The sequence below is a fragment of the Protopterus annectens genome, chromosome 2.part0 (assembly GCF_019279795.1).
Source record: "Protopterus annectens isolate FY-2018-M chromosome 2.part0, PAN1.0, whole genome shotgun sequence".
In the NCBI taxonomy this organism is placed as follows: domain Eukaryota; kingdom Metazoa; phylum Chordata; order Ceratodontiformes; family Protopteridae; genus Protopterus; species Protopterus annectens.
The window spans coordinates 829,726,256-829,750,184 of NC_056728.1; the positions used below are offsets into that span (position 1 = coordinate 829,726,256).

General features: G+C 38.2%; 1 protein-coding gene across 2 annotated transcripts in view; it reads right to left on the bottom strand.

Moving 5' to 3' along the window:
• Positions 1-6,522: 6,522 nt before the first annotated feature.
• The window catches only part of SPATA6L (spermatogenesis associated 6 like), a 1,246,643-nt gene continuing 1,229,236 nt past the window's right edge, over positions 6,523-23,929 (bottom strand). For both annotated transcript variants that reach the window (XM_044061101.1, XM_044061100.1), the window contains one exon: positions 6,523-6,785. The gene's annotated coding sequence lies outside the window, so the exon portion shown is untranslated. The remainder of the gene's footprint in view (positions 6,786-23,929) is intronic.

Genomic DNA, 23,929 nt, shown 5'->3' on the forward strand with positions numbered 1-23,929 from the left:
GCAGCCTGGGACACCGTCCGGTTCCATTGATGCTGTATTTTTGGCTTTGGAAATGGCTGTTTTAACCTGAGTGTCTGTGATTTCAGGGGTACTACATTCTTCTGGTATAGTTATGGGCCCTTTTGGGGGTGAGAGGGGGGCAAAGTTTGCACTGAACCTGTCTGCCAGGATGTTGGCTATATTGGTCGGTTCAGTTTATTTTGTACCATTCTGCACTAACTCCGAGCAGATCTGAGAATTGCCACTTAGATTCTTGACATAGCTAAAGAATGCCTTGTGGTTATCTTTGGAGTCCATGGCAATTCTTCTTTCGAAGCTAGCCTTGGATGATTTTATGAGGGAATGTAATTTATTGCTGATACTGATCAGGGATGTCTTCCCTTATTAGGATTTTACTCTTTTCTGTACTAGTTTCCTCCTTCTATTGTATAGCTTGTTTATGGCAGGGGTCCACCAGACTGGTTTCCTTTTCTTGGAGGAGTGAGTCTTGGTTTTGTTTGGGATAACACAATCCATGCATTCTTGTAGGTGCTCGTAGAGTGCATTAGTAAAGGATTTTGCAGTTTGGACAGCATTATCCTTTAGCATGGGGGCTTTGAAACTTCCCACCTCGGTCTTAAGTAATGTGAAGTTTGCTTTTGAAAAGTTTTTCACAGTGGTTTCCTTGATCGGGGGTGGTGGCGGAATGTGGATATCCAGAGTGATTAGTTTATGGTCAGATCTAACCAGCGAGGGGTTGACCTCTGGTGTGGAACACCAGTCGCCCATGTTGATGATGACCAAGTCCAATATGGTGTCACCTCTGGTGGGGGTGTTGACCAGTTGATCCAGGGCATTTGTGTTTATAAATTAAAGGAAATGTTGGGCAAGGGAGTTTGTACTTGAGTAGTTCTCCCACTTAATGTTTGGGTAATTGAAATCACCCAATGTCAGGGTGTTTAGTAGGACCTTTATGTTTCCCAGTGTTTCCAGGAATGCGGAGTGGGGGTCCTGAGACATGGTGGGTGATCTGTAGCAAGCTATATTTGAATAGCAGTTTTGCCCATTGTTAGTTGCACATGGATGATCTCTGAAGCATCGTGCTGTGCCACTAACCTGGAGGTGTGGGTATCCTTGATGAATATGGACACTCCCCCGCTTTTTGTATTTTGGTCCGGGTATTGTGGCCGAAATGTATGGTATGAGTTGCAGCCTGGTAGTGCTGGGGTGCTCTCTGGAGCCTTAAACCAGGTTTCTGTTGTTGTTGTTGTTGTATCTTTCGGCTTTTCCCGGTTAGGGGTCGCCACAGCGGAACTCCGGTCCATACCGAGTTGCCAGCCCTGATGTACAACCTTCAACGAAGGTACGCCCATTCACTCATGTCTCCACACAGAAGATGCTTTCGCTGAGAATCGAACAGGACAACGTCTTACTGTGAGGCGACATAGCTACCGCAGGTTTCTGTTACTGCACATATATCGATTTTCTCCATACTAAGGAGTGTCTCGAGTGCATGCATTTTGAGGTTTAGACTTCTGGCATTGAGTAGCATTACCCTCAGTTTTTTGTTAATTGTGCTATTTATGATGGTGGGTTTGTCTTTTAAGCCTTGCCTAAAAAAGGCACTATGGGGGTGGCAAGAGCCTTGGCCAGTATTCGAAAGCCTAAGTGTGACAGGTGCAAGCCATTTCTAGCAAAGCAGTGTGGCTTGTCGAGCATGTCATCCCAGGCTGACAGAGACTGGATCCCCTTTGAATGACACCAGAAGCTTAGCCAATTGTTGAAATTGATAATTTTTTCTCTATACCGTGGTATCATTCTTGGTGAGGGCAAGATGCTACTGAGGGTCAGGGTCATACCGGCCTGGGCTACATGATCAGAGGAGCTCCTCCATGTCTCTTTTCATGTAGTCCAGGGAGGTACGGCTCAGGTCATTCACAGCAACATGGACAATGACACAGTCATATTTGTACTTGTTCTGGAGTGACCTGAGTGCTTGTGTTATGTGGCGGATCCTGGCACCTAACAGGCAGCTAACAGTAACCTTCTCCTTGTTCAGCCTAGTGAGTGGGACGTCATTGTGCCTGACTATAGAGGCACCTATTACTAGTGTGTTGGGTATGTTATTTTGCCTTAAGGGCTGTGATTGCGTGGCATACTTGTTTTGTGAAGTAGGTGTTTCATGGTTTGTGTTGGGGGGGTGAAGGTTGCTTGGATGTCTGCTTTGGAGGTCTTTGTTGCTTTTGCAGATTTTTATTTAGAGCCTCTGAGTATGTTTTTATGTATTTATGTGTGTTTTTTGCCAATGCTGGTTTCATAGGCCTATGTGAGACTGGTGGTGTGATGCAAGTAATTACCTTCTCCTCTTGACTGCCTGGTCCAGTCTTTGGTTGAGAGCTTAGCCTCCAGTTTGGCTGTATAATTGCATCTCTCGCATGTATTAGTGTTTGGTGGAAGGAGGAGAGGGTTGTCTGTGTACATGAGGCAATTGTAACATTACCTCAAAATGCCCAGATTCACCAGTTGGACTAGAGAGTACACCTGCAACTGCCCTTTGGACATGCCTGGATAGGTACAGTGAACTGTTTTACTGATTGGCTGGTAAGGTCAAATAGAGAGCCTTGTCCTTCTCTACAGTATAGGGGGGTCTAGTGCTAAGGTTTATTAGTGCTTGCTATGAGTTTTGAGCAAGTGCCGGGATGAGAAGTGAATGGTTTGAGTGCTTAAGTTGAAAGTTTGTCTAGTTCCAAGGGGAAAAATTGAAGAGTAGACTTTGTGGAGCTGGGAACAGTTATACCCTAGCTAACCACCGTGCAAATTCGAGTTTTATAGCAGGGAAATGAAAGAGATAGAAATTAGCTCAAAATGGCCAATAAACTACTAATTTCTGGGCTGAAACCACTCCTCCAGGGACAGATAAGCTGTTCAAAGCTCCCTCTCTCACAGTGAACGGTGAAACTTTCTTCTATCCAAGTAAAGTATGGGCAAACACAGAAACTTATAACACAGCCCAGAATTCAGCACTAACCCGAAAACTGGACTATACTTGCTTAGAAAGGCGGGAAAACAAGTATTTTTTTCAGTAAATAAAGCAGATAGAATAAAAAAAAAACACTTTAAATGCACAGAAATGGCTATCACACTTGAGTGTGTAGCCTACAACAGTTAAACAGGTAATTTAAACACAAAAATGACTTTATTAAAGTGCAGGCAGTAAAATAAGTACAATATGTAGCTGAAACAAGCTTTTTAAATCACAGAAACTCTAGAAAATTGGCGTTTTAGGTGGAATTAGCTAAAGGCAGCAAGAAAATGCAGAAAAATGATAATCACTCCAAAGTCTCTCTTTTGTCTCTCTGCTGCTGTAGGACTCTGTAGGGCACCAGGCAGGAGCTTGCTGAGCTGTATACTAGTGCAAAAACCTTACAAATGCGTGTTTTATAGCAGGGAAATGAAAGAGATAGAAATTAGCCCAAAATGGCCAATAAACTACTAATTTCTGGGCTGAAACCACTTGTCCAGGGACAGATAGGCTGCTCAAAGCTCCCTCTCTCACAGTGAACAGAGAGACTTCCTTATATCCAAGTAAGGTATGCGCAAGCACAGAAACTTGTAACACAGTCCTGAATTCAGCGCTAACCTGAAAACTGGACTATACTAGCTTAGAAAGGCGGGAAAACAAGTATATATATATATATATTTTTTTTTTCAGAAAATAAAGCAGATACAATAAAAAACTCACTTTAAATGCACAGAAATGGCTATCACACTTTGCTTTGCTTCCAGCCATACCAGGCCTTGTCACTGATTGTGAGTTTTTTTTTCTAATTATTTACCACTTATTTAAGGTTTTTGTTCATGGAATTAGTCTTACTAGGCATATGACCTATTTTCATGACAGACACACAGTGATATTCATAATGACTAGGCCAAATTTGGCCAAGGTCAAATGGAGATTATGTTTAAAGAAGACTGGGTAGATTATAAATGATGAATAATGTTTCAACTGGGAGTGTCAGTATGGTTTGTGATGTAAAATGCTTCCGACTAGGATTGTGTCAGTGTGGTTTGTTTTCATTTAAATAAATGTATGATTGCCTGTGTAGTAACTGACGGTTTAATAATGATGTTTCTTGTTAAAAAAGGCAGGAATTGAATACTTTATGCAATATTGCTTAGAGTATATGATATATAGCAATATATGTGTAGTATAATGTTTGTTATATTAATACAGTTTGCTACTTTTATATGAATGTAAATTGTGTCACAAGTGATAATTCAATAAAGGTATATGAAAAAAAGAGGGCTATAAATCTTGTTTATAAGGAAAAGAATGGTGTGAAAATTGTGCAATTTAACAGCCAAAGACTGACTTCATCAGCATGATCATTAAGTCAGATATTCAAAGTGAGGGCACTCAATCCTGGGGTGAGAAAGTTGAAGAAGAGACTGATTTGTTTCTGTTAGCTCTGGAAAATAAAAGTTTTGTGTTATTTGTATTTCATATGCCTTGGAAGCAGAAGAAAATGCTGTGATGTTGCTGGGAGGAGAGTGGGGGGGGAGCTATGTAAATATTCTAAAACACAACACTTGTAAGTTGCAGCTGCTGGAACTTTGATATTTACTGAGTCTGTGGTAAGCATGGAACAGTCAAATATGTTCTAGGAAAAAAAAAACTAACTGATGAAAGATCCAGAAAAGTGGTAATTCTACATAAAGACTGAATGCTTTAAGAATTTGCATACTTTCTGATAAATATTATGCTTATGAATACTGCGCTGTCTGAAAGATTTACAGGTAAAGTTGTTTTGCAGAAAGAACATAAGCCATGGAATAAATTTAAAATTGTAAATATGACTGTCAAAAAAGATAGTTTATGTAGTTCAGGACTGTGTTAAATATTCAAGACTGTAAAAACTTTTTTGTGATAAAGTTAAAAGGCAACTGTGGAATAGGGGCCGGGAACCTTTTGTGAATTTAAAAGCTGAAAGTTACCAGGCGGTACATTTAGAAAATGTAATGTGTCTCTGGGTAGAGGTAAATTTTGCATTATGCAATGCAATCCAAAACTTATTATTTTTTGTGGAATTTAAAGAGCATTTGATTGGGCAATGTGAAATAGACTGGTATGAGCAATGTAAAGAAAATGATCACTCTAACACTTCATATAAGCTTAGCTGCAGGCTATGTGGGAGCCAGGAACCTTTCTGTTTTGACTAATTTTGAAGAACAACAAAGAGATGATGGAGTAAGTGTTTTAGTACCTCAAAGTGACATGGAAATAGAAAACAGAAGCAGCATTTTTCTTACTTGATTTTTTTAATAATAAGACTTTTCTTCTCTTTGTAAATAGTTTCATATTCTCTCATGCAAGTTAATATGATCTGCATTGCGTTCATAGGTATACACTGGACAAACAATCACCAGGGCCTTTATAAGCCTAGCCATGCCATCCAACCCAATTGTGTCCCTATGTATCATGGCCATTTATTGGAAGGGGGTATGTTAGTCAGGAAATTTCTAGAGTTTATAAGGTGCATGTTAGTTTGGGCATCACTGTCTGTCTATCAGAGGCATAAGGGTCAGACATGGGCTAAATTTCCGAGATCCATCCATTGGGCAAGGGTAAGCTTAACTAGAGTTAGGGATGGGCTCTACTTCACATGGATGAGGAGCCTGTTCTAGATTATGGGAATCCTCTGAGATACATATCTGTTTCACCAACATATCTTACTTATGTCACAAGCAAAATTTAAATCCTTGGATCTAGTGGTTATGATACTGTTCATTTTACAGATGTGATGGAATCCAGGATTTCTTGCATGCCAGACATAGATTGCCTCTCAGTAACCTATAGCAGACACAGTAGAGAGATAAGGCTTTAAGGTGATCAGTATAGGACAATGTGTTTATACCCTAGATTATCCTGGTAAGGAAATTTTGTGGGTGTTTCAATTGTTACATATGTGTGCTCAGGTACCAGCTTTGCATATGTATGTTACTTGTGTTGTTTGTAGATCATGGTTATTGGTGTTGGTTGTTCACTGTTCATTGTTAATAAAGTGTTATAAAATAGCTTTAAGGTATTTAACTCTAAAACCATTTCCTGGACTTGCTTGTCGTACATCACTCTCATCATTTGAAAGATATTGCTTCAGATTCTTAGGATTATTATGGACAGTCAAGCAACAGCAGAGGCCTCCCTATAAAAATATTACCTCATCAGTTAATTTATGTGATGCTCTACTACACCAGATAGCGTTTTGTCTCATACTTCATTCACTTATTTTCATTTAGTTGTTTTGATTTTTGTTGTGGATTCATCTTAACAAGGCTGAAAGTGAATATTCCAAGTTTCGATTTTTTTACATTCTTGTGGTTATGTTTTGTTGGTCTTGCAGGTGGAAAGCAGTATGGAGGTGCCAAGAAAGTACAACTATGTAAGGTACTTACCACAACTTCAATACTATCCAAATGGTGCAGGTTCACATTATAACGTGACCACCCTTGCACAAAATATAACAGCACACAAAAAGCAATCCATAGGTATTAACAATTCCTTTATTACAAAATCATTTATTTTTTTGTTATTAAAATCAGTGCACCAGAACATAAATGCTTGCATACCATACTTTATCAAACATTAAAGAAGACAGCAATGACACATATGGGGTTGTAAAGACAATTTAATGCCTTAAGCAGGGAGTTAATATGAATCAATCCATTTAGCCCTGCTGACGAGTCAGCTTGTAGACATAGCTGACAATGGTATTCTTTAACTTCTTGCAAATTATTCACATCGCCACCTTGAACAGAAGGCAAAACCATGTCAACAACAAGAAATTTAAAACATGTAAAATCTCAACAACTCTCTTCATGTTTAAATAAAACATTATCATTGTTATTATTTATGGCATGCACATGTTCATAAATGCAAATCTGTACTATTCTCATAGCCTTGCCAACACAACTAACTGGCAAGTAAACAGTTTGCATTATACACTACCACATGTAAGCTGCACCCACAGCATTATTAATAAAACAAAGCATTTTGTAATTAGCATGATATCTAAAATATTTAAACTAAAAATACAGTCACATATACAGCAGCCACCATTCTTGAATGCCCTTTTGTTGTGAGTTAAAATTTCATAGATAATATCTCTTTTCTAAAATTAAGTTCTCAAATTATTGTATATGCATAATTAGGTGCATCACCCATTGCATCTAAAATATATTTATTACCAATTAGAGTTGACAGTTATCACTGACAATATCTCATTCTGCATTCAAATATTTGGAAAACATCATTTTATAAGCTAATAAAAGATTCAGACTTCCTATCCCTATAATGATATCCTATACCTTATTTACACAAAATGGAGCATATTTGTATATCTCAGATGAACACTTTCATTATTCCCGTAGTTAGTTAAGTTTTGTCATAACCTCTGTCTGAAAAATCACTGTTAACCCTTGAAAAGTATCTACCTCATACTCCTGTTCAGCTGTAGTTTTGCATTAGATATGACCCATCTGAATCTTACCTAAAGTTCATTTCACAAATTGTGGGTCTACACTGCCATGACACAGAAATATATTTCTCCTAATATCTTTCATAAAAACTGCTGAATCATGTTGATTATTATGTACATCCTTATATAAGTTAAAATCTAAACATTTACTACTAGATAGATAATGGTAAAATTAACTTTAAATATGAAACAATATGACTATTCTGTGTAAATATAAAGAATATTAACTACAAATGTTACCAATAAGAGAGAGAGGGAGGCTACAATTCTGAATAAAAACTTGATGCATTAATGATAACCTTCTCCCAGCTACCCTCATTTTTATCCTTTTCACCTGATGGAATATTTATACTTTAAAATTCACATTTAAAAACTTGCACACAATATTAAAATGACCTGCAGATAACAAAAGTACAGCTGTGTAAAGTAAACATAAAGCTAAAGACTTTGGAAAGCTCCAACAGGCAAAACCAAACCAGGTACACGAACAAATCTAAACAGGACTCAGAAAGACGAGTATTTTTATTCCTAACAGCAATGTAAAGATTCAAGTCTTTAATAAGGCATGTTAAAAAATGGTACTTATGACTTTTTTTATGAAAAAGGCAAGCATTGTACATTTCATAACAAAAACAGAAAACAGAATGATGTATTGCAGTCACTAATAGACAATGACAATATTAAAACTAAAAATGCAGATAAGGGAGGTAGCACTATTGCAATGGACTCTAATGCTTACATTGATAATACAAAATGGACATTACAGGACGAAGCTACATATTCAGTCATAACAAGGACAGAAATTAATAACTTGATTAGACAAGTGAAGAGTGATGTATATATACAATGCATTTATTTGGTACTTATTGTTAGAATTACCAAATTATTTTTATGTTCCACACAAAGAGATTCCTATCCACTATGGTCTTCCAAAGATTCCCAAAAAATCAGTAAAACCTCCAATGAGACCTATAGTATCAGCAAGAGGGATGGATAAAATATCCATTATCCATTTACATGGAAAATACACTCTATGAGTTAAATATGAGATAGTTAAGATTTCTAAGTAATTTATTCTGTTGATGTACCTACCTGTGAGTTTGTAATGCTTGATGTAAACTCACTTTTTACAGTCATCCTGGATGAGTTTTAATTAGAGTCTATGCGAAAATATTGACTATATATATATATATATATATATATATATATATATATATATATATATATATATATATATATATATATATATATGGGATCCGTACGGATCCCCGAACGGCAACATTACCGAAACAGATTCGGCCGGGCATACTTGCGCAAAAGTGCTTTTCACAGAAGAAGCACTTTTGCGTAAATATGCCTGTTGCGGAGATCGCACTACAGTGGGGATAAGGGTAGTGTGACCTATGAGTGCGAATATTAAAGTGGGGGGTGTGGGGGGTGCAGGGGGGGCTTGCCCTCCTGCAAAAACGTAAATGTAGTGTATTTTTTAACACACTTTAATGAAAGCGCTTTTTTTGGTGAAAGCGCTTTCGTTAAAGTGTGTTCAGTGATTGTGGATTTGGACTACTGAACTTTCGTTCAATAGTCCTAGATCTATATATATATATATATATATATATATATATATACATATATATATATATATATATATATATATATATATATATATATATATATATATATATTGTGTGTGTGTGTGTATACACAGACACAGACTTTTTTGAAAAGAGAAATGAATACAATATGTAAAGTGTTACAGGTAGTTTTAATGAGCAATGGCCTCATCTTTCAGGATCTGTGCTATCTCCAAAAGCAAAATGTTGTGATCAGAAGACTAATAGCCAACACCTCTGCTAATATAATAATGGCTATGTTGGAGAAAGACTATATATTTTATGAATACAATGCTTTTTCACAACACATGCTGTGTTAGAAATGATTTCTAGATGACTGAATATAAACAGTTAAATTCATTAAGAACAAATAAGCACTCTGGTTTAAATGGCATAATAGTATAAAAACTGTATTAAAACCGAAGCAATTAAGATAGTTACCAACCTAGTCATGTGATTTAATTTAACAATGAATTATACTAGGGTTGTCTATGTCCTCAAGTATACAACTTGAAAAAGCAATTTGTGAAACCTTGTTGCTTTTACTTTCAAGACAGTTTTAGTCTCTGTGGTTCTTGAGCTTTTTGCTGGTGTATAAATAAACTTACCTTAATAGCAGATGTTCGAATAGATCACTTTTACAATGCCATAAAGCTATATGGAAAATATCTTGCCAAGGATATCAAATGTCCAGCCAGTATAATAAAGCCTTTTAATGCACTGTACATCTGATCAGGCATGAGAGCATGCTGGTATAAAAGTTACATACTGTTACCAACATCAGAGATTTCCGTACCTCTCAACTGTCCAGGTTTTTGCAGAATGTCCAGAATTTTGCCTCAAAATTTCAGTCTGTTCCTCATGAAATTTTTGATTTTCTGGCAAATCACTGGGATGATCTGATGAATGAAATTAGTAAATAATGTCATACATTTGAGTTTCAGACTTCATATCCTTTAGAAAACATATTTTAATACACATCCTGTTATTCTAGCAGCTTTCTAAGTTTATAAGAGCAATATTTAAAATCTGTCCCTATTTTTGGGCCTTTGTACCCCTATTATGTCAGGCTTTGTCCAGATTTTGTGGGTTAAGAGGTTGAGAAGGATGGAGATTTCTTGCCCTACTGATGGATGCTGAATCCTAGAACTTCAGAAAATACTATAAGTAACCAAAGTCATATCATGTCATGTCAGAAAAAGAAAAAGGAAAACAAGTGGGAGAGATTCCACCCTGGCCAAAGGTATATGGAAAAAAATAAGAAGAAAGGTGGAAGGAGGTTGGGAGGGTATTAGTACTGCAACACTGATCTGTTCAAATATCTACTGTTATGGTAAGTTTACTTACTCAGTTGTAATACTGTATCATTACATCATCGTTGCAGTAGCATAAATCTACATGAGATGCTTGTCAAATTTTAGAAAGTAATACTGAAGGAAGCAGGACTAGTGTGCAGAAGACCTTGAAGAACAGTTCAAGCAAATCCTTTCCTGGCACTGGAAAAGGAGTCAGTCTCAGGCTACTTACAGAAAGTATGGACAGAAGGCAATGGTTTTGCCGCTAAAATAGCTCTGGATTCCACACCTTTCCAAAAATCCCCAGAAGTAGCCATAGCTCTATTGGAGTGCACCTTGAAAACTGGGGGATCCCATAATGAGAATAACAGAACTGAATTGTCTGGAAAGCTTTCTGGAAATAAATTGTTTGGAAAAGTGTTGCCTTTTTTCCTTACCTCCATAGGAAACTAGTCTGACACCCTGAAATATTTTGTCTATCCAGGTACTCTATGTTATCTGTGGATGAATATATGGAGAAAACAAACAGACTGATTCAAAGTAAACTCAGAAACAACCTTTGATATGAAGTCACCCTCTTAGTGAAGAACTGAAAAGGACTGAGAACACATCAGTTTACAACAAAGTAAATATTCATCTAGCCAAAGTCAGAGTAATCAGTAAAATTCATCTTCCAAGTTGGGAGGGTTGGGAGGGTGGCTTAATGGTTAAGGTGTTTGCCTTACAAACCCAAGGTGCAGGGTTTGAGTCTCACAAGGGATAATTGGCTAGGCTTAAAATGGCTCGCAAGGGCAGTTAGCTTAGTAATAAACTATGAACCTATGAACTATGAACCTATAAGTAGAAAACTTCACAGAAGAACTCGATACAGGTACAAATGGAGACCGAGTTAACTTTTCTAAAACAAATTTAAGATCCCAAGATGGAACCACCTGTTTCCTAAGTTGTCTAATATTCAAAACAACTTTCATGAATGGACTGCCTTGGAACAAGGAAGAAAGGGAAGATATAAAGGCACACAAGCAGAAATGGCCAAAAGATGAACTTTAACGGAACTGTAAAATAGCCCTGATCTGACTAATTTGCACAGGTACTAAAGCTACTGGAGCCGCGGTCTGGGTTGGGTCCTGGTTTCTAATATGGTACCAACTAGTATAGCTCTTCCATTTAGCCTAAGGCATAGGTTTCCTATTTCCTTTAACACCAATTCACATCTTCTAAAATAAATGTGCCTAAATGGGATTAAAAGACTGCCAGCCATACAATTAGGTATAGATTCAGAACATTGTGGAGGTTGAGAGATCCCTTGTTCTGTGTGAGTAGGTCCATTTTGTAAAGAATATTTTGTAACTGGCCTGGCTAGGTATGTAAAAAACACAGAACTAGTGTTGTCTGCAGCTTAAGTGCATCACCACAAGTATCGTCACAGAGTCCTTCTTAATCTTTACCAAGAATCTGGAAATCAGAGGAAAGATAGCAAGACATAATGTAGTCTCATCCACAGAAAAGAAAAGACATCTATTTTCCAGGCCTGTTTGCAAAGAATCCTGGCACAGAAAGTACAGTTGTGTAGTAGCTTACTATAATAGTAGATGTCCAAACTCATCACTGTTGCAGTACTGCTCACATATGGAAAGTATTCTGCCAAGGATACCATATGTCTGGTCACTATACTAAAGCTTGAATGCCTTCCTCTCCCATACTAAAGCTTGAGTGCCTTCCTCTTGCACTGTATATTTGCCTCATGACCTAGGCATGAGGAAGCATGATGATGCATAAGGAACACACATGCTTCAAGTTCTGCAGTACACGTTTTTGTCCCAGACAGAGAAAATTGAGGAAAAAAGGGGGTAGGAACCATGCACAGAGAGAGAGGGGATGAAATTAGGAGGCCCACCTTGACTAACAACAAAGACAAAACAGATAAAAAAGAGGGGAGGATGGAGGGTGCATACACAATACTGCAACAGTGATTTGTTTGGATATCTAGTGATTAAGTTCCTACACTGCTGTACTATTTACTCCATTTGATTACTGTTGACTATATTAATAACCTATGGGAGGATTCCCAAAACCTTTGGATTATCTGATAGGAGGACAAAAACACTGAACCAGAGTCCAGCATCCCTTATAGAATGGACCTGGTGAAACCAGTTCTGGCCCTAGAAAAGTTATCTGTTTTGTCATGTTTTGTAAAGGTGTGTCTGGATGACCTGGCTGCATCGGAAATAGTTTTTGAGTCCAGACCCTTGAGAAAAGCACAAGAAGAAGTAGTAGCCCTGGTATCATTAGCTTTGATCTGGCCTGGAAGCAATTTTTCAGGAAAGGAATAACCACATCCATTTGGAGGTAATCTTTTTCAGCATGCCAACCCAGCTTTTTACTCTCATAAGAGATAAACAGATGATCAGATTTATTGATATTCTTAGTTTTAACAAACACAACCAAAAACAACTAGATAAAATGTCCAACGACACCAAAAACATCTGAAAAATGAATCAGTTCTGATGAAGTCTGTATTATCAGATGGAAGCGCCTAACCGTTTGTTTATTTTGTACGTATTTTTCAGTTAATAAAAGTATTTTTTGTCCTGTCCGAGCCGTGTTTACACCAGTGTTGCTTATTAATTTTTCAGACATTTTTGGTGTCGTTGGACATATTCTTAGTTTTGTTGAAATAGACTCTAAACTGTCTATGAACATCTAGCAAATGCAAAATTTTTTCACACTTATTTTAAGGACTGGGGAAGAAGGTAGGCAGGTTAATAGACTGCTTCAAGGATATTTCATTGAAAACTTTTGTCATAAAAGTAGGATTAGTCCTCATGGATCTCTTTTCACTGTGAAAAGTTAGAAAAGGAGGGGAAGCCACAAGTGCATGAAGTTATAAGGCTCTTTTTGCTGAAATCAGGGCCACAAGCAAAACAGTCTTCCAAGTGTGAACTTTAAAGAGATGGAAGAAACCAGTTCAAAAGGCGAAAGAGTTAACTTCTGTAAAATATACGTTAGATCCCAAGGAGGAAGAACAGACTTTCTTTGTGGCCTGATGACTTTTAGAAACTGCTTGACCTCAAAATGTTCAGAAAGAGGTGGCTCTATTGATAAACATCCAGAGATTGCTGACAAATATGCTTTTATGAAAGAACATGCTAGCCCAGGCAGGAACAGCTTGCACAGTTAGGAATGAATCATAGGAATACCCATTTGATAAGCATCCTATATTTTTCTGGCACCAAAGAGAAAACTCATTACACTTCGAAATGTAAGTTTTTCTTATAGCAGACTTCCTAGCCTTCTGTAATACCTGAAAAAGAAAATAGATGCCTATGTAGTATCAAAATCCTAACAAAAAAACCACTAGGTTTAAGGTTATTAAATTTGGATAAATGAGACAGCCATTCTGTTTTATGAGCATCTTGTGGGGGTAACTTGCGGAGATTGCCCTTGGCCAGATGAAAAAGAAGGGAGAAACAGTGTTGCCTGACCAAAACAAGGTTACTAAAAGCATTTTTGAATTGTCCTTTTTGATTTTAATGAGAACCTTCTGAATCAGCGGAAATGGTAGAAATGTGTAAAGTAATTCCCCTTTCCAAGACAGACTGACATGGTGCCTGTTCTTCAAGCCTCTGGGTATGAAACCCTGATGCAGAACAGTCTAAGCTGCCTGTTCAGAGTGGAGGGAGTTCCCCACTGATGAATAACTAGTAGGAAGACCTCTCAATTCAGCATCCTTTCATGTGGATTAGCCTTAGATTTGTTTAAATAATCCACAACTGAATTAATCTCTGAGAAAATGTACACTATCTGAAAGAAGAGATTGTGTGGCACAGCAATTTCCCAAGTTATCATTGTCAATCTGCAAAGATGATAGGATTTTTGTCCCTTCTCGTTTGTTGATGTACCACAATAGAGATACTGTCTGTTAGGATTCAAAGGGTTCCTGGAGACCAAAGATGATACAGAAATTGAAGAGCCAGGGCCAGTGCTTTCATTTACTTGACATTTAGGTGATTGTTTCTGTTCTGTCTTGACCATACACTTTGGAATTTTATATTCTTTGAAGATAAATCCCACACCAAGTCTGAAGATTTTGTGGAGACTTTCTAGTGGGCAGAGGGAATCAGAAAGGACACTCTAGGATTGAGCAATATCTTGTTGATCCACTAAAGGAATTACATTTTATTTTATTTTTCAATATCACAACTTTTTTGATAATGAGAAACAAAGCAGAAAACAGAAAAGGAGAATACTATTGCAATTAATGATTTCTTTACTGCCAACAAAAATAAAAAAAATATTCCAATAGTCCTGGAGCAACAATGTGTATAAATGAAATCAAACACAATGTTCATAAGTACAAAACAGGAAAATAAATTATTTTGGGCCCAATCTCCAGTGTCTGAAAATAACTGCCAAAGTGATTAATCATACTATCCTGAGTCAGAACATTTGAAGTCCATCTAATTGTCAACTTACAATTGACACTCCTAACAAGAATAGTCTAAATTGGGCATCATTTCTCTTAATTCCCAAGATGTTGCATTGTATACTTTACTCCAATTTTTCTTTACAAGGGGGCATTGCTACACCATATTTAAGTATTCTGCTCATGGGTGGTTACAGAATTAGCATGTATAGCTAACCACCAGTTTTCTATTACAAAGCCTCAAAGAAGCATGCTGTCATTGATGTTTCACTTTATACAAGGTAAAGGACATATCCAGGGGAAAATGCAAATGTCCTCCATTATCTTATCATCTTTTCCTATACCATAATTAGGAATGACCTCTATTTGCTTTTGCCAAACTGCTGTGCAATTCATTTTCTTTTGTGCCTTGTCTTTAATTAGGATATCACAGACCTCAAAAAAGCCACCAGTGGATAATTCCTATTTAGTTACAAAGAATATATAAGTTTATCTACAAAGCTGAGGTAGGGATCTGACTCTGTGGCAATTTTAACATCTAGGACAACCTTCAACTATAAATACTGCCAGAATTTAAGTTCCATGCACTTGAATTTCTTGTGACGTGCCTATTAAGACAGAAATTCCATAGTTTTATTTTCTAATAAATCTTTCCAAAGTCCACATCCTATGCTAACCCATCCTTGCCAGGAGAAAGGTTTACATGCTAGCAAATACATGTTCTAGTCCCATATGCAGTCCTGAAAGATAAAATAAGGGCCACCATTTTTGCCATAAACCTATCTTCCAATTCACTTTTCAAGATCACCCAGGTCACAGATTGTTCCTTTCTTGTGAATCCTAAAAGTGTGGGACAACATTAATTCTGGAAGCAACCATATAGGTACCAGAAGTTTTCAAGCCTGGGGCAATTAACTCAAAGCAACAGTAGTAACATATGTTGATAGATCAAGCAGTTGTAATCCCCCCTGTAAAATGATGCAAACAGCTTTCTCCTAGCCTGCCTGGGCAAGGATGAATCCCAAAGAAAAAATATAAGGTGGTTTTGCAGCTGTTGAAGGCATATACATATGGGAACATATACTTAGTAAGTTACTACATAAAAAGATAAATCTGGGTAGCAAAAATATTTTAATAGCATTAACTATTCTAGTCAGAAGAGGTAATTGTGTCCCCCTCCAATTCACAAAAATAAACCTGAAATTTGCAAATAGAGATCATGCATTCCTAGCAAGCATATTCTCAGAATTATGAGATATGTAAATACTCACATATATGCATATTCAAATGCCACTTCTATTCCTCATTCCTTCAGTCTAATGTAGTAATTAGGTACGCTATTTAAACAGTGCTGCTTGTTGTGCTTGTTATCTCTGAAGAAGTCTTCTGTTAGAAGACAAAAGCACTTAGACCGTTAAACAAATTTGATTGTATTTTGTTTTGTGGCTTTATTGTGGCTGTGACATGTTTTATGTGATTTTATTATTAGTACCCAGTATTAGTATCAGTTTTGATACCAGCTGTAGTGGTCTGTTGGAGGAGTTTTAGTGTTAACTGTTGTGGTCGTTTGTTACATTCTAAGCAACTGTGCTCTGATTAACTTATTCATATTGTCCAAGGAGGAGAGTAGGTACCTAGAAACATAAGTTTGACAGTTAATGAATCAGAAAGAAAGTGTAGCAGAAGTGATCACTTTCTTTCCATACCTGTCCACAGCTCTACTATCCTTCTCAGTGAGCACAGCATTAATAAAGGGAAGAAGCTTACTTGCTTTGTTAGACTTAACAGATATAACAGCTGGATCTGAAGAGGGATTTTTGTACAGAACCTTGTGAGTATTTGGTACCATATAAAACTTATCAGGTCTCTTAGGCACTGGTGGTTGTGACTGAGTTCAGGCCAGCTATGAAGAAGGTGTCCTGTAAGGGGTCAAGCACAGAGAGGATGGCTGAGAGCTTAAGGACACCTATATTCAGAAAGATATAACATCCTTTTTGCATCTCTGAAACTACTTTTCTATCCCACTGAAAATGCTGCATCATCTTTAAAATAATGTCCGCAAATGAAAATTTGTCTAATGGGGAGTCTGGGCAAAGAGCATCCTCAACCTTTGCCTCAAATCCTTTTGGAGAAGCATTTGAGAGGAGTAAGCAAGAGATTCTACTTCAAAATCAAAATACTCTTCCTCAGAATTGTCTCTTACTCTCTTTTGAGAGGAAGAAGAATCAGGGGAGGAAAATAAAAGAAATAAGGAAGTTGTAAAGACATACTGTTTTAAATAACCCTTAAAAATCATACCACTCCTTCTGTGGGCCATCTGTGGAAGAAGTAATAGACATAGAGGTATACTTTGTTTTCAGCCTCCTCTCTTTGGGAATGTTGGCAGAAACTAAGCAATTAGGATCCAACCCCCTGATAAACCACAATAAAGGTAGCAGAAACTTCCTCTTGGGCGAGTATCTGTGGAATGCCATCTAGTCCCTTGGATATAATCAGCTAAGGTTCCTCCTTTGTAACCTTGTTGTCCATCTGAATGGTCATAGGTTTCATTGCTGGAATGGCTGGTGTGATTCTCAAACAATCTGGAAATATATCGCTGATTGATATTTCTTGGCATTTTAACCTATCAGAGTTCTGCATTGTCTTAATTTTGCCTGACTGAACTATTTTATATATTTTCTGGCATTGTTTTATGTTTCTCATCTGTCCTGAAACTGCGTACCCCCTATTTCGAGGTGGAGTTTATAAAACTGGTCTAACAGCTTTTGTGTTATCTGATTGCTTTAAGGCTTGCTGATTAAGAAATAGTTTCTGTTTGTAAATTCTTGCATACACTGTTGGAAACTCCTGGGTTCTGGCTGGTGTGATTCTCAAACAATCTGGAAATATATTGTTGATTGATAAGTATATTTCTTGACATTTTAACCTTTCAGAGTTCTGCATTGTCTTAATTTTGCCTGTCTGAATTATAGTTTGCCTGACTGAACTATTTTATATATTTTCTGGCATTGTTTTATGTTTCTCATCTGTCCTGAAACAGTTTTCTCCCTCTCTCCCACCCTATTCTTGTAGAGTTGTTATAGTTGGTAGCTTTGCAGTTGCCCACCCCTACTGTAAATTTGATCTGGGACACCCCTCCCAGTCTGGTGTTCACGCTACGTAATACAGAGGGAACATATGAGAAGGCCAAACCACTTAGGTTCTTAACCTCTGCTCCTCCTTCCTCTCTCCTTGCACTTTACTAAAAAAAATTTTAAAAAAATTGCACTTTTTTTTTTTGCTTTTGCCTCTTCTTAAAAGTACTCAATTGTATTTATTTTGCTGCATTTATTACTGCTTGGTAGTAGCCTGATTAAATTGTAATTGTTATTCTAAGGCTTTTGGTTTAAGCACTTGGGCTTCAGACCAGTTGTTTTACATTGAGAAGGTTTGTGGTCTGCACTGTTGTTGCAGGACAGGTAGTTTACATCCTTCTAAATTGGGAATTGCTGACTGAAGGCTCAGTGTCTGTTATTCTAAAAGTGTATTAGTACTGGTTTAAGCACTTGGTCTTCAGGCCAGTTATTGTACATTAAAAAGGTTTGTGGTCTGCACTCTTGGGGGAGGAGAGGTTAGATTCTGCCCTTCTCAGCTGGGTATTTCTGGTTAAAGGATTATTGTGCCTGCTTATCTGAACTGTTTCTTTCTGAAATTGGTGCGCCTTGTTTGCTGTAACACAGACTAGATTCAGGTATGCTGAATCTAGCTTTGTTTGTATAACCTGAGCACTAATCCAGGCCATCTTTTTTGGAGAAGGTTCCCCTGCACCCTAGTGGCAAGAGTGTGCAGTAAGAACTTGTCTGATTGAACACTGCTGGAACAGGGCTCAGTTTTGGGCTTTTTTACAGGTTAATTGGGTAATTTGTTTAAATCAGTTTGCTCATTTTCTATTATATATAAAAACAAATTGCACTTTATTCATCTGCTTTTACTGTATTTGTGTCTCTTCCTACTTTATTGCATTTATTCTGCTGCATTTATTACTGCTTGTTAGTAGCCTGATTAAATTGTAACTGTTATTCTAAGCCTTTGGTTGAAGCACTTGGGCTTCAGACCAGTTGTTTTACATTAAGAAGGTTTGTTGTCCGTACTGTTGTGGCAGGACAGGTAGCTTACATCCTTCTAAGTTGGGAGTTGCTGACTGAAGGCTTAGTGTCTGTTATTCTAAGAGTGTGTTAATTCTGGTTTAAGCACTTAGGCTTCGGACCAGTTATTTTACATTAGGAAGGTGTGGTCTGCACTCATGTGGGAAGAGCCGGTAGATTCTGCCCTAACTTGAGCACTAATCCAGCCCATCTTTTTTGGAGAAGGTTCCCCTGCACCCTAGTGGCAGGAGTGTGCAGTTAGAACTTGTCTGATCAAAGACTGCTGGAACGGAGCTCAGTGTTTAGCTTTTTATTGGTTAATTTGTTTAAATCAGTTTTCTTAGTTGCTACTGTTATATTAAAAAAAATACACTTTATGCATCGCCGCTTAGCTAGGGTTAAACTATTCCTGGCGCCATAAAGTCTGCTCTTCAAATTTTCCCTTAGAACTAGCCATTTTTTTTAGTTTTAGCACTCAAATCTGTTTCTTTGAGCTCAGCACTTGTTCAGAACTTGTAGTAAACACTAAATAAGCTACAAATTACTACAGCATTCAAATTTCCTCACTTGTCTAGAGGAAAACAGTTTTTAGTACTTAATAAATAAGCACCTATCCAGGCATATCTAAGGGTCAGCTCCTGGTGTTTTCTCCTGTCTACCTGATGAATCTGGGCATCTTGGGGCAATGCAGCAATTGCCTCATGCACACAGACAACCCTCTCCTCCTACCACCCAACACTACAACCTGTAAGAGATGCACTTATATAGCCAAACTGGAAGCAAAGCTCTCTTCATCCAAGACTGAACTAGACAGTCAAGAAGAAAAAGTAAACACTTGCACCACACCACACTCATCACGTAGTCCCTCAAAACCTACACCACCAAAACACACAAATAGCAACACAAAACACACACCTACATTCGGAGAGGCTCTCAATAACAATCTGCTCAAGCAACCTCAAAAAGTATTTAAGACCAGTAGTGGAGGAATATTCACACATACTGAAGGACACTAAACAGTTTTGTTGGATCTGTATGCCAAAATGACATTATCTAATGACCTTCAGTATATATTAGTGACATTAGATGTCCAATCACTGTTTACAGTTATTCCTAACACTGAAGGGCTTGAAAGCGTACAGAGGTGTCTGAGGAGTAATACTGGCTACAACCCCCCCCCCCCCTTTTATAGATCTGCTATGTTCTCCATTAGAAGTAGTTTTAGAGAATAATGTTTTTTTTTTGTTTGATGATAAGATTTACATCCAGAAAGATGGCGTAGCTATGGGCACTTTGTGTGCCAATAGCTACGCCAACTTGGTAATGGCTGATTGGGAAAAAGAAATGTTATTTCCCCTGCCTAGTTTTCAGAGTCATGTGATTTATTTATACACGTTTTGTAGATGACCTGTTTTTGCTGTGGAGGGGAGATGATAATCAATTACAAAATTTCTTTGGTGAAATTAATGCACTTACACATTATCTGAAATTTACTAAGGAAAAGTCAGACTCCTAGATTGCTTATTTGGATGTATATATAGAAAAGTTGGATAATGGGATGCTGAATACTGGAGTTTTTTAGAAAATCATGGCAAAAGAACACCCTACTGCATAGGGAGAGTATGCATCCCAGATATGTATTCACAAATGTTATTAGAGGACAAGCAATGAGAGCATCACGACTTAACCCCACCAATGAAGGGTTTGAGGGTGAGTTGTTGAACCTGAAATATAGGTTGATAGCTAGATCTTATAAGATAGATAAAGTGATGGAAAGGTTTTGAAGGAGTGGACCTTATGAGGGGAGGTAGTGCCTGCCTTTATTTTGCTGACAGAGGGATGGTTGAATGTGTGGGGACCAGTGGCCCTGAGAATGTGCTTACACGGAGAACAGATGTAAATGTATCCTTGTATTATACACAGGACATAAATAATATCAGAGACATCATTTCTAAGAATTGGGGGGGTCCTTACAGTGGATCCCAACATCAGGGACATTGTAGGAGACCAACCACAGTTCCTTTATATGAATAGAATGAATTTACAAAGATTACTGTGCTATCCAAGGAATTTAGTTAATGTATCCAATGAAGTAATCCAGCATTGCACCTTACCATGTAACAGATATAATTTATGTATGTACATGGATAGTAGTACCACTTTCACTCACCCGATAACCAAGCAATGTTTTAAGTTCAAGGTTATGGCTGATTGTTTAACTGAACATGTTGTTTATTTGGCTAGTTGCACATCCTATACTGCATTTTACATTGGTAAGATGAACAGGATCTTGAGAGACATGTATCACATTCACACTAAATCCAGTATTAATGCCCTGTCAAAACATGTACTGGAGACCAATGAACAACATAGCTTCAGATTCTTGTGAAGAAAACGTAGTTGTATTGCTGAAGGCTCCAAGCATAAATGTAGAAATGTAGTAGGAAAAAATCCTCGGTTCCACCACAGCTGTAAAAATGTTAAAAACAAACTTTAATCTTCAGTAAAAACAAGAAAAACAGGAGCACAGAAAAATTCCCTGATAAGCGCTTTTGGCTTACTAGCCTTCATCAGATCATATGTCTTAGCTGTGCTCACTCGGAATTTAAAGACAGGATAAACCAACAGAATAAACCAATCATTCACAGAGGCTCTCAATAAAAATCTATTCAAGCAACAGGGACCTCCAAAGCAGAAACGCATGCAAACACCACACCCCAACACAACCCAAATGACGCATATCCCACAAACTCAGTGTGCCACTCAACCACAGTCCATAAGGCATAACAACGTACCCAACACTCTAGTCAAAGGTGACTCTATAGTCAGGCACACTGATGTTCCACTCACCAGGCTAAACAAGGAGAAAGTTACTGTCAGCTGCCTGTTGGGTGCCAGGAGCCACCACATAACGCATGCACTCAGGTCTCTGTCATTGTCCATGTTGGTGTGAATGACCTGATACATACTTCCCTGGACTACATGAAAAGAGACATGGAGGAGCTCTCCGATCTTGTATCCCAGGCAGGTATGACCCTAGCCCTGAGTAGCATCCTGCCATCACCCAGAATGATACCACAGTATAAGGACAAAATGATTGACTTCAACAATTGGTTAAGCTTCTTGTGTCATTCTAGGGGGATTCAGTATCTGTCTGCCTGGGATGACATGATCGACAGACCTTGATGCTTTGCCAGAGATGGCCTGCATCTGTCGCCCTTGGGATTCCAGATACTGGTCAAGGCTCTTGCCACCCCTATAGTGCCTTTTTTAGGCAAGGTTCAAATGACAAATTCACCACCATAACAGGTACAATCAAGCAAAATCTGAGGGTAATGCTACTCAATGCTAGAAGTCTAAACCTCAAAATGCATTCATTTGAGGCACTCCTTAAACTGGAGAACATGGACATCTGTGCAGTGACAGAGACCTGGTTCAAGGCTCCAGAGAGCACCCCTGCATTACCAGGCTATAATTCATACCACACCTTTCGGCCACCTAACCTGGACTGAAACACTAAAGGTGGAGGCATGTCCATATTCATTAAGGATATCCACACCTCCAGGCTAGTTGCTCAGCATAATGCATCCAAGATTATCCAAATGCAACTAACTCTGGGCAAGACCACAATCCAAATTTTAACTTGCTACAGATCGCCAACATGCCCCGGGATTCCCACTCCTCATTTCTTGATACACTGGAAAATATTAGGATACAACCCATCACCCTAATAATGGGCGATTTCAACTACCCCACCATTAACTGGGAAAACTACTCATGTATGAACTCTTTTGCTCAATGTTTTCTGGAATTCATAAATTCCAACGCCTTGGATCATCTTATCCACACCGCCACCAGGGGCAGCAATATCCTAGACCTGGTCATTACCAACATTGGTGACCGGTGTTCCACACCAGAGGTCAATTCCTCATTGGTCAGATCCGACCACAAGCTAATCCTAGACATCCACATACCACCCCCACCCTCCATTAGGGAAACCAAAGTAAAAAATGTCTCCAAAGCCAACTTCACGCTTCTTAAGACAGAAGTGATAAACTTCACAACACCCATGCAGATGGACAATAAAGGTACGACTGCTGAATCCTACACAAATGCACTTTATAAGCACTTACACAAGTGCATGGATCGTGCTATCCCTAACAGAACCAAGATGCTATCCTCCAAAAAAAGGAAGCCAATCTGGTGGTCCTCTGCCATAAACAAACTTTACACCAGAAGAAAGAAACTGTCCAAAAAAGAGTAAAATCCCATGACTGGAAGAACTCCTTAGTCAGCCTCAGTAAGAAGCTGAGATCCCTCATAAAATCCTCCAAAGCTAGTTATGAAAACAAAATCATCACTGATTCTAAAGACAATCACAAAGCAATCTATAGCTATGTCAAGAATCTCAATGGCAACACTGAGATCTGCTCTGAGTTACAGCACAACGGCACTAAATATACAGAACCAACTGATATTGTCAACATCCTGGTAGATAGGTTCAGTGCTAACCTTACCCCCCCCCCCCTAAAGGGCCCATCTCTATACCGGAAGAATGCAAAGTTCCTGTAATCACGGCTGCACAGGTAAAAACCACACTCTCCAAAGCCAAGAACACAGCATCCATGGGACCTGACAACATCCCAGGCTGCGTTCTACATGAACCACAGAATGAACTGGCACCCCACCTAAGCACCATATTCAATCATAGCCTTACCTCGGGATTTGTGCCCACTGAATGGAGCATAATGACGGTTATCCCACTCCACAAAGGGGGAGTCATGATGGACCCTGGGAATTATCACCCCTTTAGCCTAACAAGCCTGGTCTGCAAGGCCATGGAATGTATCATCATGGAACTTATAAACAAAGACATTGGTAATCTCCAAACTCTGGACCCCACCCAGTTCCGGTTTGTAAAAGACAGATCTAGTCTCCTAAACCTGACTGACTTCTT